Source organism: Mastomys coucha, unplaced genomic scaffold (assembly GCF_008632895.1).
Source record: "Mastomys coucha isolate ucsf_1 unplaced genomic scaffold, UCSF_Mcou_1 pScaffold14, whole genome shotgun sequence".
Lineage (NCBI taxonomy): Eukaryota > Metazoa > Chordata > Mammalia > Rodentia > Muridae > Mastomys > Mastomys coucha.
The window spans coordinates 15,906,819-15,913,430 of NW_022196896.1; positions in this window are offsets into that span (position 1 = coordinate 15,906,819).

Genomic DNA, 6,612 nt, shown 5'->3' on the forward strand with positions numbered 1-6,612 from the left:
GAGAATAATGAGCAGCAGAGGGCTTGGCTCTTAAGGAGACACTTTTTCTACCTCTTTGTGTTTTTACTGTCTTAGTGTGTGGGTACAATGGAGAGAATAGCCCAGGAGACCCTTTGGTTAAACTGCTATTCCATCTGTCTTTGGCAAACCAGGAAAATCTGCCTTAGGTCTTGCCTTATGGCAAATTCAGATCTCCAGTTGTTGTTTTCCCACACTTACTTAAGCTTCTTTGCATATATCTATGGGTACAGAAAAGCCTGAGGGTTTCCCTCTGAGTGTGAGATACTTTTATATATTGAGGCCCTCTAGCTCTGCCTCTAGCAGATATAAACAAACAAACAAAAGGCCTCCCCGAGCTGACTTAGGCAGTAGATACTGGTTTGTGGCCAGGAGACAAGAAGGAATATCAGAATGGCAAGTGTGTGCTCTCTCTCCTCCAGAGATGGGTGATATTTTGTAATTCTGGGGGATGGTACACTGACTTCTTGTGTAATCTTTTAAAATTAATTGTTAAAAAGGAATTTAGTGGGCAAAGTGACTGCTTTTATCTGAAGACTAGTTTAAAATTGTAACATGGTTGGAAAAAAGTTGAGTAGTTCTGATAAATTTGGAGGAACTACCTAAAAGATAAATGTTGCTTGGCTCTTAGGATCATACTTATAGAATGCTGAAAGTATACATTAATGTCTTAGCATCATGTCTTGTTATATTGCATCTCACTTTGGCTTGCCTTGATGTACTTTTGTAACCTTTTTGCTTCATGTGCCAATATCCAGGGTTGATCTGAACACTTCTTGGGAAATGAAAGATTTAAGTAAAATCTTAAGTGAAATGTGTTTATGGTTTTCAGTAGTTCACGGCTTATGATTCTCTTGTCTACTAATCTTCCACCCAAATATAGGATGATCAGAATGCAGTGACCACGAGGCGAGAGAGCCCAGCACTGACTCTTGTAATCAATGGAGTCCCTTCAAGCCCCCAAACTTGAGACTCTAGTCAAGTAGAGCAAAATTCTTGGCTGGGTCTGGTGACATAAGCCTGTAATCTCACCTATTCTGGATGCTGAGCAAGGTTGTAAAGTGAAGGCCAGCCTGGATAATTCTGGTACTTTGACTAAGAATGGCCCCCATACACTCATATATTTGAATACTTAGTCATTAGGGAGTGGCACTACTTGAGAAGGATGGCCTTATTGGAGTAGGTGTGGCCTTGTTGGAGGAAGTATATCACTGGGAGTGGGCTTTGTGGTTTCAAAAGCCCAAGCGAGGCCCAGTGTCATTTTCTTTTCCTGATGTCTACAGAAAAATATGCAGAACTCTCAGCTCCTTCTCTAGCACCACGCCTGCCTTTATGCCACCAGGCTCTCCACCATGATGATAATAGGACAGTTTAAAACTTAAATGAGATGTTTTACATATTGCTATTTTCTTAAGTAATTGCCTAATCAGGCATGGTGGTGCATGCCTATTGTTGTGTTTTATAAAAAGAAAGAGACCAGAGATATGTTTGGTGGAGGTGATGTATGGTGTGTGGTAAGGGGATGCCTCTGTGGGCCCATGCTGAGGTATCCCTTCTCCCTCTGAGGTACCAGCCACAAGGCCCTATATTATAGAATAAAGTTTATTCAGGGCATTGGGATGGGAGTTGAGAGAAAGGCAGAGAGAAGAAGCTGACTCCAGCCCCTGCATCACTCCCCCCTTCCCCTTCCCAACTCCTGTTCTTGGCTCTTCAAATACTTCCAGAAGCAGCTCTGGTTTCTCTTTCATCTCTGATTGCACTTTCCCAACCCTGGAGCAGTGTCTCAGCACTTCCCTGTCCCTGAAGCCCAGATCCCGCCCAGTGGGTGAGATAAGAGCAGTCAAACTCAATAAGCAGCTTCTAGAGTGGCCTTGCCCTGAGGCAGGCTGAACTTGCAGTGGATGGGTGAAGGGGGTGCGACACAGTCATTTGTATGGATATTCTAGATATTAGTCGCAAACGCAGCCCACTTCCCTTCCCTTCCCTCCCTAGTTTCCTCTGTCTTTCTTCCCTGCTTCCAGAACAGCTTTCTACCTTGAAGTTTGACTTAGATTAGAACATTGAACCCAATGTTTGTATCTGAAACTTTTGAGAAATGGAATTTGAACATTTCCTGAATTTTTAGAATAAGTAAGAGTTCCCACCATGCTGTCTCTGGTGCTGGGACCTGAACTCTTTCCAGAGCTCTGCCAGGCTGGTTTTCATTTGTCTGTCTGCCCATGGCATTCACAACTCTTTCAATAAAGTCAGTATTCTCTAACACTCTGTCTTAGTACTTTCCATCTGAGGCCTCTCAGAGACAAGCACACCCACTACAAGTGCTTCCTTGGGAGCATGTGACGCATTCGTGTGCTGATGTGCAGTAGTCAATGGCCCATTTCTCTTACCCAAGGATGCTGACTTCTTGACTATAGCTGCTTTACCTTAGCACCGGCCCTTTTCTTATGAAATTTCTGGGGAGTTGCAAGCATACTATGCTTGCATTACTGTGTGACATTAAGGGCACAGACAGTTGGGAAGCCAGTGCATGTTCATTTTCCAGGGCTAGTGCCTCCCTCTTCTGCAATGAACTCCTATAACATCCAGCTGGATCTCAGGATTTAGCTTGTGCTTGCCAAGGTCTATGCAATAAAGTGGGGGTTTGTAATCAGATATGCTGGTAAAATGCTCTATTAGATACTATTCTCTTAGAGTAGTACATATTAATATAATAAAGTCTTTGAGAAACCCAGCAGTAAAGATCCTGCATTTCATTTGGAGCTTACAAGGCTTATTTAACCTCAGAAGCTACAAGTTGTCCTTCTTTATTAATACCTTTAGGGATTTGTGTTCAAAAGAATGCTCTTGTTTTTTATTTATTTTAACTCAGTCTCTTTCTTGTGACACAAAACATGACTTATTTTAAAATGCATTAAATTGTCATAATGAAACCAATTGCTTTGTACACTAACTTAGACATAGAATGTGTTTAAGCCGAATGAGCATTTTCTCCAGTGATAAACTTCACATGCAGTGCTAATTAACAAAAAGAATACGCAGTTATGACGGCTAAAGAGAAATGTAAATACATGTTATCTCAGGTGTTAAGGTGTTTTTGGTGATGAATTCTTTGAACAATTTTTTTGGAAGTTTTATTATGAGCATGGAATGAAAACAGGCTGTGATAGAGAGCCAATACTGAGACATTATTTACTCCTCTTGGTAACTTAGGCCTGTCATAATAGAATGGCAACAAGTTAGAAACAAGTAAACAAAATGTCATTAATAGCATAATTATTTGATGGACTTCAAGCTTCTGCTTTTGCAGGGTTTTATTGTGACTCATTCAATCCAGAGCTTTCTCGGGGAAAGGCTGACTCCATCTCTTCTAGGTGATCACATTGTCTTATACAGATCTCTGGTTAACCCTCTATTGTCCAAGGATTTCTCTGAATTGGTTTTAGTATATTTAGTTTCTGCTGGATGGAATGCATACCCTCAGTTGGACAAGAATATCAAGGCCATTGTCGCTCCTATGTGCCCTCTGCCCAGCCCTGGCTCACCATACTCTCATAGCTGCTTCTGCCCCGCAGAGGTATTGTCCACAGTGCCACCCTTTCTGTCCCATCGAAAGGGCTGTTAACTCTGACTAAATTTATCACAAGTTTATGAACAACTGCTCTTTGTCCAACATTAAGAGTGAGGAAATGAAGATTTGCAGTTCTCTGATCTTTTAAAGCGAATTTATATAAAGGGAAACAAGCCAACAAATGGATCATTTGAATGTAAGGTGGAAGGTGATGATAGCTTTTAGTGTCTCATCAGAGATAAAGATAACAGGGAGGAGAGTCAGGAAAGCTTTTCTGGAAACAATGACTTGAGCCTGGTTGACAAATAAGCACTGCCCCACTCGGCAAGGCTCTGGAAACAGCCCAGAAAAGGGGGTGTAAAGGATGTAAGAGCAGGAGGGTGGGAGGAGTGCTGTGAATCTGGGTCTTCTGGCTATGACATGGGACTCATAGAGCTCATAGAAGCCAAGGATACCTGTGCAAGCACAGTCGCTCATCATGCCAGCGTGTATGGGGAGGGGTTGTGATGTGCCATCCCTCGCTGAGGAACCATCAGCTGGCAATTGCCTACTTACTGGAGAAGGGAGAGCCAGTTTTCTTTTTTCCTTTCCTTTTTTCTTTTATTGGATATTTTTCTTTATTTACATTTCAAATGTTATTCTCTTTCCAGGATTCCCCTCCAGAAATCCCCTATCCCATCCCCGCTCTGGTAGGTTGCTCATGTTCAGGTGGATGCCTTGACATCCATATGCATACAAGGAGCACAAACTGATTTGGGTGGACTATGAAAATATAAGAGGACATGAAGAAGTGTGGAGGAAGTGTTGGGGGTATAAGAGGAAGAAATTAGGGTGGGTGTGATAATGATACACTGAATGTATGTATGAAATTGTCAAGGAATAAGGAAAATATTTAAAAAAAATAGTGAATGAATTGAGGCTCTCTATTGAGGGCACATTTTTTAGGTAGAGGAAGAGTGAACTGTGGATATTTTGGTGCAGCAGAAGCACGGCCTTTGCTGGTAAGGATGGCAGGAACTGCACCCCTGGGTCCTGCTTGCAGAGTGACTTGGCTCAGATGAGTAACTTTCTGAAGAATGGCAGCCTTTATTTATGCTAGGACCTAACTGCAACGAGGAGAAAAGCAATCCTGCCATCTAAAAATGTCACACCGGGTAAAGTGAAGTCCGCCACTCTCCTGGGGTATTTCCCCTTCTTTCCTCCGTACTTGAATAAGCTGTACTTTATGTGACAACTGTTTTTATTAGACAGCAAGCTGTGGAGCACAAAGAAAGCATGGTCCCATAGCCACATGCTGTATGGAGATATCCCGATGACAACACTGAAATCTCATCTGCACAGTTTAACCTTGGTTTCACAGGCGTCTTTCTCACGGACAGACACCACCTCTGATGCTGGATGTATGTTATTGAATAACGCAGAGAGCTTCTTCTTGTTGCCCTGTGTTCAGTGACAAGGGAGAATTGGCATAATTGTGATGCTGTCGTGAACAGAAGGGAACTCTGCCATGGGAGGAAAGTCTGATTAATAATGCTATTTTCAAGTAGAAGTGGCAGTGAGAGCAAAGGAAAGTATTTCCAAAGAGGACACTTGGCTAGATGCTAGTTACTGTGCATCCACACTCATTAGTGTTGGGATATCCTATTATAAAGGAAGGCCAGAACTGTTGTGTAAAGCCTATTTTAGAAATGGTCACTTTTATGTGTGAGTGCAATTTCTAATAATAAAAGAAATAATTTTGTGAGAGATTAAAATCTTTATCAAAGTCTGGGAATATTTTAACTTAGGACTCCATCTGTCAGTAGGGGAGCTGCAGTGTGGATTCTCAGGGGTTAGGCAATTCTGCCAGAAGCTCACCAACTGCAGCTTGTGACAAATGGCTGACCCCTAAGGCCACCAACCCTGGCTGCCTGGTGTTCTGCTCGGCCCCTGCCTAGTAGCTCCTATTCTCTTACCTCGGACTAGACCACTCTTCTAGCCTGAGGCAGGTATTTTCATTATGATCCATAATTAAGTTGAATAGACTTTGTAATTGAACAAGCATCGTACACTGGGGACTTTTGATGGGCTTAGCTCATCAGGATTTCAGAGGGCTGTGTGAGGGAGAGGGAATGGTGGGGGCTCGTATCGCTTGCTCACTTTTACAGGCATTTGTTGACACAGATCAGGCATCAATCTGTTTTCAGAGATTAGGATTTCAGTTCTCTATAGTATGGAATCATGAATGATGATGGCTAAAACCAAGCTTCCTGATTTGCAAGATGAGCTTCCTTATACATTGCTTATGAGGCAAAGCTGTTCTTGTGTCAGGATGCTCCTCTCTGCATGTTACATGGACACCAGGACTTAAGTGGAATGAGATACTCTCTGTCTGGGGTAGAGACATGCAAAAGAGGCAAAACTACATGTCTTTGCCCTTTTCCCCAGGCTAATTATTGCTTACGTTCTCCATCAATCAGATCCTTAGCCACCTCACCAGTGACTGATGAGACACTTTCCGGTGAGGCTGCTACTCAAAATATTGTGAGCAATGAATAAAGTTTAATGAATTGCATAGTCAAAGGGTAAAGAAATGAAGGGTGTATAGTGATTGAGAACAGATTTATTATTGCTAGATAAATATGATTTTCTTTATAATACATAAGAGGCAGCATGAATCATCCCAATAGAGGAAGATATATCTAGGATGTGGGTTAATTTATATTTCAAATTTGCTTACTTGTATTACAAGAGGTCATTGTGCCATACTTTATTCATTTAGAGTCCTTGGTAGATGTTTCTTATTACTTGAGTGCTGGCAAATAATTATTTTATCTCTAAAATATAGTTTGATATCAACACATATGTGTGTCAGTTTAAAAACAGTATGAAAAAAGACACATGATTGAACCAGACCTCATGAGAGAGGCAGAGGGTAGCTGAGGGGACCTGTGCGTTTTGTTCACTGTATTAGTCATCTTTCTTTTGATGTAATATAATACCCAAGACAATAGATTTAAATGTAGAGAAGATGTATCTTGTCTTAC